Genomic DNA, 21,972 nt, shown 5'->3' with positions numbered 1-21,972 from the left:
TGACGGAGGCCTGGGCACAAACTGACAACGCAGATGAATACAGATTTAAGCTAGAAAATGAGCTAGAGGAAAAGCCAGCTATTGTAATGCAACAGTGCTACTGTAGGCTACTAGAGAGCTGATTATAAATGTTATTACTTTTTTCCCATTGGAAACAAACATTGTATTTCGTGTAGTAATCGAAGTATCAGATTAGTTTATTTTCCATTTCTTGAGAATAGTCCTTTTCCAGTAGAATGGAATAGCTCCAGCCTCTTCTGAATGAAGATTTTTTTTGTGTGTAAAATGAAATATTCCATTTTATGTAAGTCAGCAAGTCTACAAACACGCCTTTTCATAGTACATGGAAATAACTTCATTTCCAAGGACAAGGCAGAGCAACCCACCAGCACAATGTTCACAAGACAAATCTGGTTCTTTCAAAAGGTGACATCCTCGCATCTCTCTGCCACAGAAGTTCTGCGAGTGCTGTATTGTCTACAGTTCTGTTAAAAAAGAAGTCTATTTCTGCATTGAAAATCCATATGCGCTTGTAAAGCAGCACTAAACCCTACCAATGATCTCTTATCTATAGACCGCCATGTCCTCAGGGGAACTCGGCCCTTCCGTTCCCTAAGCACACCCAACAGCTGCTCAGGCAGAGCCTGGCCACTCACCAGCACTTTGGTACCACTGTCCCCCAGGGCAGGATGCGCAGTAGGGACCAGCATCTATTGATCGGATACAGCTGAAACTCTTGAAAGAATATGGGTGTGCAGAACACTTATCAACCCCCAACCTGTTCGCCACGCAAGTAAATAAATCACAGATGAGGTTCAGTCTTCCGTTGCCAGCGGTCTACTGTAAGACCCAAGGCAAACAGTATGGCTTCTTCTGCTAAGGCAATGTATTCAAGTGCTTCCTCTGAAAACCAAAGGTAGGTGCACGCTGCACATTTTAAAACACAAACCAAATAGTTCACAAATCAATTTTGTTACCTCTTTTTATGTGTTTGTGTACTGACACTGCAGCCTGAGACTTAGCTGCCAAATTGACAATAACGAAGGCCTTTCCTCAATGAAGAGGAAAGAAGAGACCTGCGAGACTTGCAGAAATTTGCTTCACCAAATCATACCCATTAATCCTCTGAATATTTAAGCCAGTATTTTGGTTTAGGACTGACTGTTGACAAAGATCTCTAATGTCTGGCTTCTTCCCTAGCTTTGGGTGGCTTCTGGCCCATTCAAGGCTTTGGACGCAGAATGGATAGCAAAATACAGCCTATCTCATGTAAAGTTACCCGCTTTACTAACTTAATGCTACTGTGGTATGTTTTTGTTCACAGCCCCCTCAGTCCGTCCATGCAAAGTACCACTGGGTTGGACAACCCAGGAAGGAGGACTGTGGGGTGGAAGACATGCTCCTGGGTCCCACCGCACACTGAGAGGTGCCCTAGCTTTCAGCTGAGATAAAGCAGCGTTATTAACTATGCTGTCCTTGGTGGAACTTTAAAAGATTTCAACTCTAATCTATATAATTCTGTTTCAGTTAAATACAGCATTCTTCTTGCACCTAATAAACTTTCATCCCAAGATGGGTTCACCCGCACATTAGGTAGATACCTGTGTGTTTTGCACGCTGGCCTGTAATAGCCCCATGATTTACAAAGCTATATAGAATCATAGAATCGTTTAGGTTGGAAAAGACCTTTACGATCATCCAGTCCAACTATTAACCTACACTACCAAGTCTACTCTAAACCAATCAAGGGTAGACTAGACTAAACCATATCCCGAAGTGCCACATCTACCCGTTTTTTGAACACTTCCAGGGATGGGGACTCCACTACCTCTCTGGGCAGCCTGTTCCAATGCTTGAACACCCTTTCCATGAAGAAATTTTTCCTAATTTCCAAACGAAACCTCCCCTGGCGCAGCTTAAGCCTATTTCCTCTCGTCCTATCACTAACTACATGGGAGAAGAGCCCAACACCCACCTCACTCCAACCTCCTTTCAGGTAGTTGTAGAGAGCGATAAGGTCTCCCCTCAGCCTCCTCTTCTCCAGACTAAACAACCCCAGTTCCCTCAGCCACCCCTCATAAGGCCTGTGCTCCAGACCCTTCACCAGCCTTGTTGCCCTTCTCTGGACACGCTCCAGCACCTCAATGTCTTTCTTGTATCTTTATACGATATAAAGAGTTAAAATATTAAAAGCGGAATCTACTTTCCATGGAGAATTTGTATGAAACCTACAAGACCACTTGAAATTTAAATACTATGTAAAAGGCACAAGTGGAACAAAAGCGATGTCAATCCCCTGTGCAGGATTTATTTCGTTCTGGGAAAGTAAATGTTACAGGCTATACTTGGTTATAAAAATCAACCAGGGAATGAAGTAAAAACAGTGCAACACACGTAATATAATTCACTAGGATTCGGAATGTAAATGCCTCCATTCACAACTAACAGCACCTTAATACCATGTGTGACTAGTCCTTCTTACATCAGAAAGTTATTAAATGTAAAGATACAAGTTGGCCCTAAATTTTTAAACTATTTAATACGGGGGAAAGTCATTGCGTTGGTAAATGTACAGAAGAGCAATAACCATCTACTTGAGAAAGGGACCCTACAAAAATAAATGACAGCAACAAAGTACGTTCCTGAGCAAGCTAGATTTTTTTTTAGTATCATGCAACTTTTCTACAGAAAATTGCCTATTTTCTGGTTCTGCATTTGCACTCATCATTATGGTAACTGCAAATCCTATATAGCACTTAGAGTGGCCGTAGTCCACTGGCACCCTTGCCTCATCTTTTTCTTTGCAATATTGCATGCGCACAATATTGTGGTTAATGTTACTGAAAAGGTCATCAGTCAAAAGGCTGAACCGACTACATTACAGCAACACCATGCACATAAATGCCAGTACAATATAGTGTCCAAACACAGGAAAATAATTCCACAGCTCTCCTTTTATCATTTCTCCAAATCCTCAGACTGCTTCTAGGGGAAAAAAAAAACCCCGAGCTTCACCCCAAACCTCATTCAATTTTGAAGCTGTATGAGTTAGTCCTGGATCCTGGTGTCCTGTGGCTCCCTTCCTACCAAGCAGGTGATGCTCCTCCCTTTCCTTTTCCTCTGAGGAGCAGTCACAGAAACCAGACACACACGGCTGGTGGGGCCAGAGGAGACCAGCCCGCAGCGACAGCGGACATGTGGGGCGGCAGCGGTGGCACCCGCGCTGCTGGGGCTGCCCGGGCTGCACCTGCGCCTCCCGCAGCCCTTCCCCGGCCCCTGCCAGTGGGACGGACGGTGCTGATGAAGCAGCTAACGATCCGGCTCTCCATCTGCCTAAAAGAACAGCGGGGAAACCGAGGAATCAAAGATTTTAAGCAGGCGGTAGGGCAAGGAGGCAGAGCAGGCACGCAAAGGCTGGTGTTAGACTCCAGAGCGCCATTTGCTCGCTCTCCCTTAGCAGAGGGAGGCAGAAGCGTGTGTCTCCTCCACATTCAGACTGGATGAGCTGCCCTGAAGGCACAGCATTTGCTGAAACTACTGCTTTACTTAAAACTGGCCAGCTTATATTGATTTAGGAAGATTTTCAGCTTCCCATCATACAGGGCGAGACATTTTTGAGTTCCTAAAAAGTTGGCAAAATTACCTGGCTTAGCACGCGAAAAGCATTTCTGAGTAAATGGGGGCTGTTACTCCAAAGTGGTGGTGGGCTTTCTGGCTAGATGTTGCTGTTGCAGGAGCAGTGAATCTCTTCTCCTCGGTCTCCAAAGCAGGCTGCCTGCTTTCTGAGCTCCTGCTTGGTAACACCACCACCACTGCCCAACTTCAGCACCCAGTACTCGTTCAGTGCAGCAGTGGCTTGTTGGAGCTTGTTTGATCTACAGTACAAACCTCCGGGGCCCCATCCCCAGCTGCATACACTTATATAGCTCTAAGGAAGTCAGCAGTGCTGCACATCTTCACAGTAGATGAAGATCTTGCCGTATCACTCTTAAATCTGGCAGAAAATTCAATATGACATATTGTACCAATTCCGAGCGCAGCTTGAAATCTACCATGACATCATTTGTTTTCCTAAAGTATATACTGGCGCTGTCAGACTCCGCTTGAGCCATACCATGCTGGTATCAGCAGAGATTTCTTTCCTAGGGCTAAGGCACAGTTGCTGCCATCTCCGTGATGTCTCGAAGCAGCGAGTTCAGTGCAAGTCCTCAGTTCTCACACTGAGCGCCAGATTGGCACGCAGCCCTCGGCTTCCCCGCGTCCGAAACGGTGAATCCTAGTTTCCAAAAGCAACATTTATACTGGGATCTAAGGAACTAGGAAGGCATATTTGGTGGTTAATTCATTGAGAGTTTATAATGGGATCCTCTCCTCTTAAATGCTTAAAAAATTAAAAAAAAATTAAAAAATATTGGGGTAAATGCTGCTACTGTAATTTTTTTCAAAGTCCTTATGGTGGTCCTGTGAAAAGGTTCCAATGACTTATATGTTACGCTTCGGTGTTGACAAATGCAACAATCTAATTAAAATGCAAATTTTGTTATCTCGGAAGAAAACAGCTGATCCCAATTATCAGCAGAGAATGCCCAAGCCACTCACCTACAGAAGCAACAGCACCTGTAACCTTGACAACCTCGCAAGAGGTTCTCTGAAGCTTCTCCTCTCCTTCCACAAAACCACAGCTCTGCGCTGCAGAGTTGTGCCTGTTCCCTCTGCTGCCAGCCCCTGCTTTTGCATGGGCACGTGTTCCAATCAGTTCAAAAATATAAGATACAGCAATTTGGTAAATTGTGTTTTAATCAACTGTTTTCATCATGTGTTAACCCAAATTACGGACAAAGAAATCTGTTCAACTGCAAGTTAATGTGTTTGCCTGGAGAATAAGTCACGGCAAATTTTCACCAATTAGAACTACAGTGACAACCTCTGTAATGTAACACTTTGATGTAAGAGTGCTTTGGGCTCTGGTTTATACTAAACTCCCTAATAGCTGCCCTTTTAATAGCCGCTTGCAGCAGTCAAACAGGTCACTTCCAAGGTATCTGATAGCAGTTCCATCTACCCCGACAGTTTTATGGCATTTGTCTTTGTGGTATTAGAGCACTTTGTAAATGACATAACCTCAACATTTAGCTTAGCCCCTATTTTTTTTTTTTTTAATTTACTTTTTTTTTCCGATTTCATGGGGAGATTTCCAATGGTTGCAACACGAAAAGACAGATCCTACACTTCGTCCTGGAAGTCTTGAGGACCATGACATTATACAAGAGATAGCTGTGCTGGGTGAGATCTGAGGTCCACCTGCACCTGCAGCAGCCAAAAGGAGATGCGTGGGGAAGTATATGGGGATAGAGCAAGCACACACACTCAGCTTCCAGCACTTTCTGAATCAGAGACTTTGTAAATGGCTCCCGTGTGCTGAGTTAATGGAGTTAACGGATGGAGTTAATAGATTTCTTTATGATTAACCTTCCCAACACCCAGCTGAACACACATAAGCAGCACTTGGTGGCAAGGAGGCCCACAGCTCTTGCACACAGGGTAGAAGAGTTTTCTGTTGTTGTCTGACGCTTTCCACCTGCTACCTAAGCTTGGTATCCCCAAATCCTCACAGCGGAAGAGGCAGTAACAACCACCCCCCCTTTGCCATGCCATTCATGAGCTTATAGACCTGTATCACGCTTCCCTTCCCTCCCATCACCTCGCCTGCAGCCTGAGGAGGTTGGTTCTGCACCCCCACCGTCCCTGCTGACCTTCCCAGACCTCTTCCAGTTCTGCTACCTCTTTTTTGGGTTGTGAGGCCCGGACCTGCACACCACACGCAAACTGTAGAAACACCATGGACTTGTACAGTAGCACAGTGACATATCCTGTTTTGTTTCCCATTTCCCTCCTGCTTCCTGACATTTACCTTTCTGTTGTGACCATGGACCACGGAAAAGTTGAGCTGATGTTTTCATGACACAATGAATTTTATACCAGGTAGAAATCTTATAGAAACAAACGTTTCATTACACTCAAATCAAATCTGCTGCTACCTTTCTGTGTTACAGAAAAGTTTCACTTTCCAGCAATGCTACTTGACAGTTTTCCATGGACAGTAAGTGTGTTCCTGTTGTTCACTAATTCCAGGAACATTCCAGGGAAAGTGAAGCCTTCCCTCGCACCTTTCTGATCTTTCTCCTTTCTGACGTTTCGAGACTTCCTCCAGGATCTATTGCAGATGCCAGAGAGACTAATGAAACAACGAGCTGGAAGAAGAGATGTAGACAACCCCCCTGCCTGCATTTCAAGCTGTCTGCTGCTGCAGATGACCTGGGATGCCACAGCACAAAACCAAGGACTCTTCCGCACCCCAGCTGGAAGTTACACCGGGGAGCTAGGACAGCCAAGGACCAAACTGTGGATAAAGGGTGGCTGCGCCTGCTTCCCAGAGCACTGGGACACAGAGTCCCTTACGTGCCTGCTGAGGTATTTGAGATGGGTTCAAAACGTCCTAATGCAGCATGGCCAGACAAAATAAGGCTGCTTTGCCACATAGCACTGCAGCAGCAAGATTTTTGAGATGCAGGCAGGTATTACCTCCCTCACCCCTCTCAAATCTAATCACTTCTTCCAGAGATGGTATCGGGACCTACTTTGTGCCCTTCCAATCTCTAATCTCTTCTAAAGGGTCTGTATCTCCCTGACTTGATTTTGTTTCCCTCTCATGCAGTTATATATATAATACGTCTATCTCCTGTGAAATGTCAGCTCTGAAGATAAAGCACTAAAAGCAGCTGGCAAAAGTAGTCTGTGACTAGGATTACAGCAGACTTTCATTCTCTCACAAAAATAAGTTCATCACCCCTGCTGCTGTCACAATTCTGACTGCTCCCAATCCAGTGCAACCTTTTACTCGCCTCAGTACCTTTGGATGCTACTGAACCAAGTCCAGAAGAGAGTTTTCAATTACAGAAGAAGGATTCAGGTAGACCCAATTTTAAGAGCAATTTGGGACCCTGAAGAACCATGTACTATTTCTGTGGTTTATCAATGCCTTCAGATACTGGCAGCCAGAGAACCATGGCAAATATCCTAATAGACTTCCAGTAAATGTGTATATAGATATACATGACAGGGAGAGGAAAAATAAAGGTATTCACCCATTTTGCAGTTTTACCTAGCCGCTATGGGAAATAACAAAAAGGCAGTGTGTGCAATGTGCTACCTTTCATGAAAGCAGCGTTTTGTTCATGCTAGATAGAGCCTGGGTGCTTTTAAGAACGATGAAACCCCTCCCTCTGGTAGAGTCATGTTTTGTTAGATGCACAGGGAACTGACAGATTGGAAGAAAATCTGCCAAGGGCAAAACAATTAAAAATAACATTTTGCCTCCTAATTTTGAAGGATGAGCATAGCAGCATCTGCTGTGAGTAGACAGACAGAAGAAAGCTCAGTGAAGTTCTCCTGTAACTAAATGGGGTGATCCCGTCCTCAGTGGCACTGCTGTGACGAAGTGGGTATCAAAGCTCGGGCACTTGCTGTAGTCCAGGTGTGCCTGAGTGTGAGCGCATGTGTGTGTGCAGGTGCTTTAATCCGGAAGATGAAACAAGCTATAATCTTACTTAGAGCTGGCTTTTAATATTCTGCTTATGGGACTCACAAGCCCTATTTACGATTAAGTTGTGTTGGTTGACTTCTGCATTCATCAGATGTGACAGCACTATTGATTAACTTTTTGTTCCGGCTCCAGCCCTAGAAATCGGAGCAGTGTCCAAAAATCCCACAGAACACAAAACAAAGCCACCACAGCCACTGGACCGATCCTTTCCACCACTGCTTTGTCTCAGTTCTGATTCTCCATCACCTTGCACTTTGCGGTGATGCTAGCATCCCTGGAATGACAATGCCAATGCTACCGAAACCAGGGCTGCCCAGTTACTTTTGCACAGATAGAAATTGCTTGCAGGAAGGGAACAGCCCATAATCCTGCCGCTGCCGCTGCCCCTTGGATTTTCGTGTGTATTCAGAGAGCAGAATTTCAGATATCTGCTTTTTGTGTACCGAACAAAAAGAAGCAAAGGAACATCGAACACTACACAATCCAATACCACATGAGCCAAACAAAAAGCCTCAGGGCATAAAAGGGCGCAATTAAATAGGAGGCTCAAGTGCCATAAAAATAAACTAAATCAAACAACTTCTTTTATCAGAGAAAATATAGAAAGACTTGAATACTCTACTTGAAATGATTTTCGAAAGTTCTGCGACTTGTAAAGGGATATTGTGTTCCACCCAGAAATGGCACCAACTAGACATGAGCTGAACATTGTGTGTATCTTACAGGAAATTACAGAAACACTTAGAAGCCAGCAAGCCGTGCATCAATTTTGCGCTCAGCTTTCTTGCAGCTCAGTCAACACCCAGATGAATAGAAAATTAGAGACACTGGGCTTGAACGCATTGGGAGAACGCACACCAGGTGCCTCAGACAGCAGAAACGCTTAGGGGCTGGTGCTGCTCACCTGCAGCCCAGCTCACCGCCGGCCCTGCCTGCTGCGCCCAGGTTTTCACCAACATTACACTGGCAGAAAGGCACCCACTGTCACTCCCCGCCAGCCTGGCCTGGAAAGGAGGAGGGTGGTTTCCGTCCCGGACGTGCCCTGCAGCGCAGCATCCTGCTCACGGTGGAGCAGAGCCCGGCAGCGGCATGGGAGCAGGGGTAGGCAGCAAAAGCATCAGCTCTTTGCTTGGAAACTATTTCTGAAGCCCAGAGAGGGCGGTCACGCCTAAGAAAACAAACCGATGCATCGCTAAATTTTCCCTCAGTTACAGAAACTGCAGAAGCATCGCCAGGCGCCGCGGGGACAGACGGACTGACAACGGTGGTGGGACGTTGTGTGGGCTGCAGCGGGGCGAGTTGCTGCCTGCCCCAGCGCTCGTAGCATGGGCACTTAAAAGCTCTGCTGCTGAGGTTAATGGGGCTAATCCTTCCCTTTCTTAAGCTGTTTATTCATCCCAGTGACCCCGCCGGGCTTGGTGGGGCTACTGGGAGCCTGGTGAAAGACCTGCTCAGCGCTAAGTCATCTTCTTCCCACTGCGAAACATCAGCTTATTCTTCAGACTAAGCAAGCTGTGTGAAATGCCGCTGCTGAAAGATCCTCAACAAGTTATCCTAAACACTATTATGCAAATTTAAATAGACTCTGCACTTCCAAAAGCACGCACTACAGGCCGGTAATTTAACGCATCAGAGACCTGCTGCAAACACTAGAACTAAAAGCACATTTTAATTAGCCAAAACACCGCAGCACTGGTGGGCTGTAGCGTCTATCAGGCAGGTTAGTTACATCGCTGAGAAGTGTGCAGTAACTCAGGCAGTAACACACAGGATTGTATGTGCCCTGAAATGCATACTAAATGCAGGATGCTAATGAAGGAAGAGATTCTGAGAATTATTATGGAAAAATCCCTAAAGACTTCAACTAAATTGAAAGCTAAAGTGGTACCAAAGTACAGTATAATGCTGCTTTGGCAATGAAGTGGAATCTAAATCAGCCTATTTTTCCAGTCACTACAAAACACTGGGTAGCAAGAATATGGAACGCAAGGATGGCTGGTGGCTGCTTACTGCTACAAGGAATTTTTCAATCAAACCGACAAAACATCATCAGGCAAGCATCAGCCATTTTTTCAACCCATTTTAGAATAAATACACTGAATACTGTTAAATCAGAGGTTATCTTTCTTACTGAGAATGATTTATATCAAAATACTGAATGTAGCATCATTCAATTCCAGAAAGACTGTCACAGCAGACAGTGACAACTCTCCCAATTAAATAGTCCACTTGCAAAATCAGGTGTGCTCTAAGAGCTTGGTTTGGCTTTTTTGTTGTTATTTTGGGTTTTGTCATCATAATCGATGCTTTGGGATTTTTGTTTTAGTTATGGTCTTAGGGGCTTGCCTGCAGCAGACAGATTTCTAGCCCCTTACCCAAATTCACTACTTGGCTTGCTCTGGTTGCAGTTGTACAGCTGTACCTAAGAGGGCTCTCTGCAGGTCATCTGCTGCTGAAGTGATACACGCTAACCCAGGAAAAGGCATCTCCACCCCAGCACCAGGGGTTTGGGGTCTCAGACACCCATGTAACCCTCTCATACAGAGAAGCTGGGAGCAGTGCTGTCAACAGCAGGAAAAGGGAACAGAAGTTGAGACTCCTAGAGGGAATAAAACCTGTGCAATAACAGAAATAAGTGGCGGATCCAGCATGTCAGAACTGCTCAGCTCCATACCTGGAGACGTGTCCCATGGTCCTGTGGCAGTTTCTGGATGGCATCTGCACTGTTACGCTTATTTCATCAATTTCCTTTGAGTTACATCACAAAAGGTGAGAACACAGCTGAGACTGATCCCAGCACAACTGCTACTTAATAAAACAGTTTCACAAAGGACTTTCTTTAATATATACTGAAGACTGACCACCTTCTCTTCCTCCTTTTACCTTTTTTTATTTAGAATGTTTCCAAAAATCTGCCTCCTAAAAATAGATCAATAGTACCCTTTATTACAGGGATAGAAGCGACGGGGATCTATGCTGAAAAATGAATTATAATTGTCGGCACGTCATCCATCACTTTAAAATATAATGAATTCTAACAACATCCTTTGCCGTGCATTGTTAGCTTCATTTACTGAAATAAAAAGCTGTATTTCTAAAAAACAGGTGTACTGCATGGGAATCAGAACAGACACTGAAGAACCTGTTTACTCACCAGTCCTAATGAATTACTACTATCTTTAAGTGTGAAAATTTACAAAATACACAGTTGTAATTGCTGGTCATTTTAACACGATACTAATATTATGCGAATATACCTGTAAAGAACAGAGATGTTAAGTTTTCCTAAGAAAAAACTCTTTATCGACTTTAAGATGCACCCAAGTTACTCTGCAACTGAGAAAAATCATAGTATTTTTATGAGCAAAAAAGAGGTTATGCTTTGCTCTGCATGCTGCTGAATCAATAATTCTACCTTTTCTTCCCCTTTAATGATTTTCTCCTGGTGGTTATGAAACACAGCACTGAGACAGCCTGCTTTGGAAAGACTGTATTTTGTACCCGCTCAGGAAGCCAAAACTAGCAGAAAAATGTTGGTGTGAGCACATCCTTCCTGCCCCTGTTACCCCACGCAGCTCTGCTCCCACAGCCAGCCAGGATGTGACCCCGGGAAAGTCTGGCGTCGGTCCCTACTCCAGCGCACTCCTCCTGGACAGCCACAGCCCTGGGGATAAGTCACTCGGCACCCAGCTTTGCCACCTAAAACCGAAGGACCAGGTCCAAGCCAGCCATCTGCAGCCCCCGTGTACGGAGGGAAAGAAGAGGCACCTCCAGGGCGCAAGTCATCGCACCTCCTTCAGATGGGGGCTGCCACAATGGTTCCCGAGCCTGGTCTGCAGGTTGTCCCCTCCACCAGCACGCAAATGCCCTCCTCACATTTCAGCCCAATTTCTGACATGGGCTCGTACCACTTTCTTACCTTATCGAGGTCTTGCACAGAATAAATGCTAAAATAGCACAGCAATTTGGACCATAGACATACTCAGAACAGGAAGGGGTGCACCAAATAATAGCTATTATACTGTTGATCAGAAACTGTCAACAAGTCAGAGCTGCAAATTTAAGACCCCATTCCTGAGGAGACCTCACATACTCCACTTAGCACCATGTCTAAAGACAGCTGTTTAGAAATGCAACCAGGTACCAAGCAAATCTAAATGGAAAATCCATCACCATGAGAAGTTAATTCCCTCTTGTTTCCGTTTGCATCACCCATACACAACTCATGAATCAACAACTGGCTAACAGATGCTCCGGGGTAGGAAGAGTGGGAAAGCCATAGACAGAAGGGTGATTCATTGCAAAGGCAAAACAGCAGGAAGCCGCTGGTGTTGGAAGAGACCAAATTAGTGGGATTGCAAGCAGGAAGGAGAAAGGCAGGAAAGCAGACATGGTGACTGGCAAAATGATTTTAAGGGATCATCTCTTTGTGGAGTTGGAAAGACAGGCGATTTGAAGTGAGACACATGAGTTATGAAAGATATGGGAACCGGTTTTGTTAAATGCAAAGATTGTGTCTGTGAGTTATACAAATCCTTTCATCTCAAAGAAGTGCAGCAGCACAGAAATTGCATGTCACTCACAGGGGCAGACATAAAAGGATATGCACTACCCGAAAGAAATCTTCCACATACTCAACTTCTTAATTTCTGGTGTCTGAATTCAGCACTTATTTTCCCACATGCTGTGAAGTTAAGACCACCATTTAACATTGCAATGCTCTTCTCCTGTGATGTTATTGGTGGGTGCACACTCTTTCTTTCCATTACACAGGCACATGAAACTGGAAAAAGCACAGCAAAGTAGTCCATCCCCTCAGAGCAGCCAGACTGGTATGTACACAAATGTATTTCAGCTGGGTCAGGATCTAGTGAAGGAAACATAAGGTGATGATGATAAGCTGAGTGTTTCCTTCGACGTTCCCACTGAAGCTTTTTAAGAGATATCAATGGATCTGGTTTACATAGTTATCCATGAACTGTAACATCAGAGGGCAGGCTATTTTGGCTAGGAAGAGGCAACAGTTTGTCCCAGTTCGACAGCAGGATACAGACACACCTTCAAAAGACATCAGGGCTCATTTAGAGCCCACTGGTTTTAGTCAGCTTAAGCTCACAATCTAAGCAGCTGAAATTCATATAATGGAGTTTGCAGTGATGTCTGCTCCTCTAAGAAGGAACAGACAAGATACTCTCAGTCAGCAGATGAACTACTTAAATGTCCTACCACCGCTAAGCCAAAAGCACGTGAGGATGCAGGTATTGCCAACATTACTAAAGCTACTGCGCACAGGAGTAGCCATCAAGCTCCAGCAAAGATGCTCTGGGAAAAGTAAGAAATCAGATCAGGCCTTTTATTAAAGTAACAGTCCAGAAAACTCTGTCCTGGCAAAAACCAAATTGGCTTCCAGGCAATGGCTCCCAAGATGGCCAAGCTGGCGTTGGGAGGCTGGGCTGCTTCCTAGATCTCTTTTCTCTTTTTTTTCCCCAACACATCAGACCTCTGGAGCAGTTACTGAAACATGAAGGATAGTCTTTGTATTTACAGTAATAGAATTATTGTAAACCTATTCTTAAGTATTTCCACATATTATATGTTACTTCTTGTAAAATTATCTCCAAAGGCAAGTATTATGGAAATAAGAATTCTGGGGGAAAAACAGCTGGTGCTTTTATGTTTATCTGAAAGCTATGTTTGTTTTCTCTTAGGCAAAACCAGAGCCTTATAAAATTGTAAATGATTCCCAAGGCACTTTGAACTGGTTTTCATAAACCTCAGATTAGTGCACTAGAAAAAGAGTAGTAAATAAAATGAAAGCAGCAAAACTAAAAATTACTTTTTACTTTTCTAATGAAGTTATTACTCCAAAATGTCCTACAAACAACAATTAAGTGCTTGATTTACGATTACAATGTTAGCTACTCCATTTGTCTTTGGGGTATTCTTCTACTATGTGGTAATAAAAATGATCACTGCTCACCTGCCACATACACAGCATAAACATAAGGAAGACCTGGGAAGCTGTTGTGGAATCTAAATTATTAGTTTACAGAAAGCCCCTAGAAGACAAAACCAAAATAAAAGGAGGAACTTTTAATTACAGAGTGGATCAAAGTGTTGTAAAATACATGAGATTCAGAGATCTGGAAAGGGAGTGTTTCCTGGAGAAGAATCCATATCCTAGCGAAGAGGGAATATCAGCCCAAGAGGAAGAAACCACCAGATCCTCCGACTCGTTCCCTTTTGGAAGGTGTGGTTTATTCCTGTCTTGCTCAGGGGCTTAACTTGCAGAGATTCCCATTGGACTTGATATCAGAAGCTTTAGTAGCAAAATATGTACTTTTAGAGTCTACAACCATTGACAGATTAGTAATTTCTTTTCTCATTCTTTATTCCAAGTATCTGTGTAATTTATGCATGTGCCATTGAAATCCATGTATTGACGTGCATAAGAAATGAGTTCTGTAAGGAATCTTTGTGAAACAAAAGCTTTGGATGGGTTTTCAAAAGAGAATGGAGAATGGTCAGGGGAGGAGGAGTTTTAAGGGGTCTCCAACAGCATCCTGGCTTGTATCAGGAATAGTGTGGCCAGCAGGAGCAGGGAAGTGATTGTCCCCCTGTACTTGGCGCTGGTGAGGCCGCACCTGGAATACTGTGTCCAGTTTTGGGCCCCTCACTACAAGAAAGACATTGAGGTGCTGGAGCGTGTCCAGAGAAGGGCAACAAGGCTGGTGAAGGGTCTGGAGCACAGGCCTTATGAGCAGTGGCTGAGGGAACTGGGGTTGTTTAGCTTGGAGAAGAGGAGGCTGAGGGGAGACCTTATCGCTCTCTACAACTACCTGAAAGGAGGTTGGAGTGAGGTGGGTGTTGGGCTCTTCTCCCAAGTAGTTAGCGATAGGACGAGAGGAAATGGGCTCAAGCTGAGCCAGGGGAGGTTTAGATTAGATATTAGGAAAAATTTCTTCACGGAAAGGGTAGTCAAGCATTGGAACAGGCTGCCCAGAGAGGTAGTGGAGTCCCCATCCCTGGAAGTGTTCAAAAAATGGGCAGACGTGGCACTTTGGGACATGGTTTAGTGGGCATGGTGGTGTTGGGTTGATGATTGGAATGATGGTCTTAGAGATCCTTTCCAACCTTAATGATTCCTAGTTTTTACTTTCATTATAAATAATCCAGCCACCAAGCCAGGAAACGTGAAATTGCTACTCTACCCTTAATTGGTTTAGTGGTGGACTTGGTAGTGTAGGTTAATGGTCGGACTGGATGATCTTAAAGGTCTTTTCCAACCTAAACCATTCTATGATTCTATGATTCATTTCCACTACAGTATGCATGAAGACTGGAGGACAGAAGATCCAGTCCACAAACAGCAAACAGCTTAAGAGTCATACGATACCTACACTGATTTCCTTCCCTTTTTATTTGTACCTTTTCTTGCTTATTGCACTGAGGGCTGAGGATGTTTCTTGCAAATCTTTTGGCATACGACCTTGCAAGTTAGAGCCCCAACCCTAATTTGGAAATTAATTACAATAATTATGACCAATATTTTTCTTCCTATAGGACCATTTAGGGCTTTGCCTGACAGTTCAAATACTAAGTGTTAGTTATTCGATATCACTACTAAATCATGAAGTAACAAATCTCATTGAACACTGAGGAAAAGTTAAAACATAAATGCATTCTCTCACAGGTGTGTTAGAGATGAAGGAAACAAAGAATGACCAGAGTCAGAAGAGCTTTCAGGGCCCTAACATTAGTAACACAAACACACCCACACATGCTAATACTCAAAAATCAACAAGGTGGTTCTTCCAAAAGAGCAGCAGCCTTTCCAGTCTCTTCTCATCAGCCAGCCCCATCCCCTCCAGAGTGTTAGCTGCTCATCTCTGCACCTCCTCTACGTCTGCTACAGCCTTCCTCAGGTGCAGAGGCCAGGACTGCACACAGTGCTCACACGTGGGTGCATCGGTGGGGAAAAAATGGCACCCTCTGCCTTATTCTCATTATCCGTCTTGATTATGGACAGTATTTCTGATTATGGGCAATATTTTGTTGGCCTTGTTGCCTGCCACCGCACATTGAGCTGGTGACTTCAGAGACCTCTCAGTGACCACTCCTGAGCTGCAACCACCACTTCCCAGTCTAGCACAGAGGCACCATCTACATTATCTACCCTATGAGCATCACCGTACATGGAACCTTGTCTCTCATCTTTTTACCCACTCCATTTTGTGAGCTGCTTTTGGAGATGTTTGCTACTGGCACAACATCTGACTATCCAAAAGAGCTTTGTACCATCCAAAACTGTGGAAACCAACTGCACGCTCCCTGTTACTGCTTCACTGATGAAGACATCGGTTCCCCCAGGAAAAAAAAAAACAAACCAAGAATGCCTTGGCCTGCATGCTCCTTGCATTTTGCTTTATTGGACTTTCTTTCCATGAATGTGTCTAACCATCTTTCAAATCCATGCAAATTCCTGACAGCCAGGGGAAACCATGGTAATGACTTCCAGAGTCACACTCTGCCATGTACAAAAAAGCACCTATGTCCCCTCGCTTGCTTTGAGCGTTCACCTAATAACGTCACTGAGCTAGGCTAGTTCTTTTAATGTGAGAGACAGCAGAGGTGTTTTCAGAGGATGAACAGCTGAAGTTCTTGATAATAAGGATTTTCTCCTTTACGATGCCTTCCAGCCAAGGATTTCAAACCATATCTTGGGACTTATATGCTGTAAGATTAGCCAAAGGTCTATGAATTTGTATTTTGAGGATCTGTTCACTTTCTTAAGCACAAGAATAGCAATGACTTTTAATACATTCTTTCCCCTTATATTTTGAAAAAGGGAAAATCACCTAAATCCTCTAAAGTGACAGTTTTTCTTAAAATTGCAGTACAGAGAAACTAACCAATTTCTAACAACCATGAAATATATTCTTGCTATCTGAAGTGCATGTGGAAATAGTGTTTCCAGTATTATTATTTTACAGGCTAACAAAAGATCATTTTATTTCTAAATGGCAATCACAAAAAAAACCAGAATAATTTTTAAGGCAAGTCTTGACCATGATGCTGTGAATAAGACCACTTAAATGCTTTCAAATAGGCTAAAGCACTTTGGAATGGAAACTTCTATATAGAATTTGTACCACTCTGGGCAAATGACATCAAGGAATAAAATACATCAAGGAGTCTCTTCCCTCAAGCATGAGTGTCAGTTGATTTCTACTGTATTAGAAACACTGCTCCAGGTAAAAACATCCCAGCAGCAGGGCAAAATAATCCAGTTGCAAAGATAAGTTTCTCTGAGGGAATCATATGCAAACAGAAGCAATGGCTCTTCAAAATGCCTGCAATAAAAAATACAGTTACACACATCTTCATCTATGGCTTATGCTGCAAACACCCGAATTGTCAAAGAATACTGGGACTAAGTCAAAATACCCTAATCATGGTTAAATAATCAGGCTGATAAATTTAGATTCCACATTTCTAGCCTTCTTGCTATGTTGTGTCATTTTCCCTGGGCACAAAGTCTTAGCAAATAAAGCAACTCTACACCTGTAATTACGAGACTCATATTTTAGCTAATTATGGCATATTTATTCATTTTAAATAAAACCGTGTTGACAAGTAATGATTGAACGCAGATACTGACAAGTCGGAAAGAGGCAAACTCTTAAAATAGGATAAAATGTCAGATATAATGGAAGGCAGCAAGAAAAACTTTGCTTTTTATCCCTTTGGCACTTCCCCTCCTCAGCCTTCACTTCCTTTCAAAGTGGAGCTTTTAAAAGCTGCACTCAGTCACTTATTTTTCACAATAACTAATCTATCGCAAGTCCTTCCTGCATACGACATTGCTTTTAAAAGACCATTTCTAACACAGGATTCTGGTTAAAAGCCAGATTCCACTTCCAGGCTGTTAAAAAGTAAGAAAAAATGTCTAAAAGAGAGGGCTGGCCTGACTAGCCATATTTGACCACATTCGACTCCCATTACAGACAGACTTCCTATGGCTTGGTTTCTTATTTATTTGCTTTCTATTAAAAGACAATTTTAAGAAAAGCTTCCACCCGCACCACATTTATTTTTCCCTTTAAAATGCTCCTCTGCCCTGTGTTGAGTTTTCAAATGTGAGCTCCGTGAAAAAAATTGCAGGAAGATTGTGCAGGGCATTCAACCATACAGACTTAGGAGAATAGAGCACCTTGGCCACATGGCAACAGAAGAGGAATGGGGATGGTAAAAGAAATTGTGGAAAAATAAGAGAGTGAGGAAATTAAACAAACAAGAAAGCAAGGTTCCCATGCAGAAATGTGCACATCTGCACGTTCAGGAAGCCAGGCCCAAGGCATTAGAAAGATTTCAGAAGAGCTCATGTAATATAAATCAAGCTTAAGAGCATCCTTTCTTCCTCCAGCTATTGGGGCACGAGCACCTCCCACCTGAATGAGTTTTCTCAAATCTACCCCACTGCCAAGTCTATGTGCATCGTGGTCCCCAGCGTTGCCCTTGGCACATTATTTTTCTTACTACCCAAGTCCCCCCCACCTTCCACATACACGCAAGAAGCAACATCTTGTATGCAATTTTCCTACCTTTTAATACCTGCGTTCTGTAAAATAAAATTACTGTAATCAAAGAGCTCCAAGTTCTTGTTCCATTTATCTTTCCGTCTTCACCCCTAGACTTTCCATCTCTTCCTACCCGAGTCAGATTTACCTTCTTTTCTTTCTCACCCTTAACCCCTCCTGATTTCTGAGACAGTTCCAGGACCCCACCTGTTGCACAATAACACAACTTCATGCTGCCTGTTCAAGTATGGGCAGTAGACCTGGCCAGAAAGGTGCACCGTATCACGTTCTCACAGACAGGCACTGCAAGCATATCGATTTCAGGAATACCACGTCCTCATGAGGGATTTGCTTCTCATCGTGGATGCTGCAATTTCCATTAGAGGAGCGCAAGTTGCATGAAGTCACCTACACATCTCCTGAACTCCTGCAGAACACTGATAAAAAAGCTAGTCCCGACATCTTGGCTGTCCCTAACATACTGAGGTATGTTCAAGGCAGACTCAAAAATACTGCTACCACTTTGGTGCTTTCACAGTGTGCATCTCACAGAGGTGGGGCTTTTTTTTTTTTGGTCTTTCTTCCCCCAGCACAAACCGGAGTCATATTAAGATTCTAATGGAAATCTAGAAAAATATGCAGTATATATTGTCTATTGTTTTTTCAGGAAAGCTTTGGGTTCTTCAAATTTCCAGGTTTCTAATCTGGGCTAGACATGGGCTTCATTTCATAGCACTGGGGTAATACAGAGTTTCTTCATATAATTTCTTTTTGATCATTAACATTTTCTTTTAAAGGCTTACCCAATACGTAGCATATGGAATACCTTAAAGTTTAAAATATTTTTTTTCTCCATCCGATATACTATATCACTTCACAGTTGCAGGTGTCCCTCCCTCTTTGACTTTTTGCCCTACAGTTATTACAGTTTTTGAGAGTGAGCTGCTAGTTTAGGCACTAAATGTCTGGTGACCATCCACATTTTTGCTCATGTTTTTCCTATCTTTCGATAGACTTTTCTAAACCATCCAAAGCCTAAAGATTCCCTATAGGTTTTAACAAAAAAAGCTGCACATGCAACTTCCAAACCAAAACACTGATGTCACGTTGCTGAAAACGGCTGTATTCGTGCACCTGTGCACACACTCATAGAAACTAAAATATTAACTCCAAAGAAGTTCAGCCAGCTGAGGAGGACTCAAATCTCCTCTCCCAGAAAGAATGACACCAAGAAAACACAGTGAATAATTACAGGCATTTGGGCACTGCTAATCTACGATTTTAGTATATTATAAATATATTTATTTGGATGTTCCCTAATTCGCACTTCTAGAGCAATGGTACTTGCAGAAATTGTAGACCAAGCAGATTGTAAAGCATCTTTCAGAGCAGTTTTGCATTAATTGCCGCCTGTTAACTTTTAAGGAGGAGACAAACAGATACCTGTAATCTTTTAATAGAAATGCTTCAAGTTCCTTTTGGCATAGATTTAATGCACATAAGAAAGCAAAATGTATGCTCAGTTGGAGTACCAAAAACACTGGGGATGAACTTGAGTAAGACCCAAGTTTACCCATCTAAATTTGGACGGGGAACCATCCTTCTGTCTGAAGGATCTTTCCTAAAGGGAGTGGCAGGACACAGCTGGGGCTCGCTCTTTCCTTCCAGTATAACCAGGGGATGGGAAGGTTAATTCTTCTGATAATGGAATTAACTCCCTTTACCTATGCCCCAAACTGCCACCTATTGCAAAGGTAATACAGAACTGTTCCAGAACTATCTAACTGTGTGACAGGGATTGCTCCCCTGTGCAGGAATACATCAGAACATACTTAGTAGCAAGTTCTTAGGGCGGCGGCGAACCTGCCCTGGCTACTTTCCTGATTTTTGGTTTGTAAAAGCTTTACTGAGCTGTTGAAGGATTTGGAAAGTTCTTTAATCAAAAAAAGACCAGGTTTTCAGACCATTTCCGTTCCAGAGATTCCTATGAAGATCATTTCATCCGATACTGAAATACACGTGCCCGTAGGGTAGAGCAAAGCAGACACAATGACATCAGCAAAACTGTACCAATACTTCAGGAACAAAAACCACTCAAGACAAAATTTGGTAAACAAATGGGGATGAACACACGAGGTGTTACCATGCACACACACCTTCCCAAAGAAAGAGCCCATGGTCATCCAAATGCTTCCTAAATCCCCCTCTTGTTCAATGACAGCGACCCCACTGCAGAACCAGTATCTTTCTGCATTACCTCCACTTATCCTGCATGCCTCTCAGGTTAAGTCGGCACTCCAACTTCTGCTGCCATACAGAACCTTCTGAAGTCCCCACATGGAATGGCTTTATACTGTAAAATGACAAAGGACTGTGACAAAGGTCACTTTGACAGGAATTACAGCAATTTCATGTATGTTTAACCACAAGGCGCTGACAGGTTGGAAAATCATCGTGTCATGTCCAATCTGAATTTCCTGGTGCTCTAAACTTCCAGAGATCCCTCAAAGGGCATGTTATTTTCTGTGTAGGATTTTGCTTAGCTGCTTTAACAGTGTGAAGGATGAAACCTTTTGCTCTGGGAGCCATTTCAGGTAGCTGTAGCTTATGGGACTGCTGTGCGGTATGCTGTGTCCCAAGGACCCCGTTCCCTACTCATCCCGAACAGCCTTACACCTGGGGTGTACCATGGACCCCATCACCATGCAGAGGGGCATCTGTCCCCCCCATTAATGCTGGACACTGGACTTCTCTTGACAAGACCATGTGGCACAAGAAACCTGTCCTCCTGCTGACCATAGTGCAGTATGTGCAATGCTGATGATTCAGAAGACCAAACATGATGTCAGACTTAGGATGCATCTACACATTCAGTCAATAGGACACAGGACGAAAGGAAGGAAGGGTTTTTTAATGAGGGTGGGAAGAAGGGGAGAACATAATAACCTGCCTTCCCAGACTCATGCCATCAAAGCTTTTTTACTTCACCAATATGTTACATATGGCTATGATAATTAAAAACCTGATCAACTGCAAATAGAAATATTTACTACTGGTTAATATAATAATTTCTTTATGTATTTGAAACTTGCATTTGCAATGAACATATCAAGTCAATAAATTCCACCTAGGCTTTGCACTGGTGAGAATATAGTGGAGTCACATTCAAACGTGCCACTCAGAAGACAGATCCGGCCCCCCCCAAACTTCTGTTCAATAAAAAATTAGTCTTAGATAATACATATAACTTATATTGTTGTTTCTGCATTAAGGTGGCATGCACAGAGACACACATGCTCACATTATTAGGAAATTTAAAATTACTTATCTGTGCAATGTGAAATGAAGCACCTACTCCCACATATATATGGACAGAGGACCAGCATGAAAAGCAACTGAAAAGCAAGAACTGTTGCTTAACTGAAAATTACAGAGCATTAAATGTTACTATTCTATTTCAGAGACCCTAATTGTGATAAAATGCTACTGTATAATAAAACTTGTTCTGCCATAATTCACTCTCAAGCAAGAAAAAATGGATGAGGGAAAAGAAAGGGGTTTCCATTCACATAATTTTAAGCATAAGGAAGTTCTAAAACCTAATTTTTTCGAAGTCACAAGCAAATTCTGTGGCAAAGCAGAGGTTTGTAGGAACGTGTTTTGCATTGTTCACAGCACGTGAAAAATGAGCCAGATTCATGGTTATTATACACCAGATTATCTCCATTGACTTTCAAGTATGAGCTTGAGTGACTTGCATTCATTGAGCCCTGCTGAGAATGTGGACCA

General features: G+C 43.2%; 1 protein-coding gene across 1 annotated transcript in view; it reads right to left on the bottom strand.

Annotated features, from left to right (window-relative positions):
* VWC2 (von Willebrand factor C domain containing 2) overlaps positions 1-21,972 on the bottom strand; it is a 59,769-nt gene that overhangs the window by 418 nt on the left and 37,379 nt on the right. The window lies entirely within an intron of this gene.

The sequence above is a fragment of the Pelecanus crispus genome, chromosome 2 (genome assembly GCF_030463565.1).
Source record: "Pelecanus crispus isolate bPelCri1 chromosome 2, bPelCri1.pri, whole genome shotgun sequence".
NCBI lineage: Eukaryota > Metazoa > Chordata > Aves > Pelecaniformes > Pelecanidae > Pelecanus > Pelecanus crispus.
Note: the sequence above shows the minus strand (reverse complement) of the source record. Positions and strands in the feature narration are given on the sequence as shown.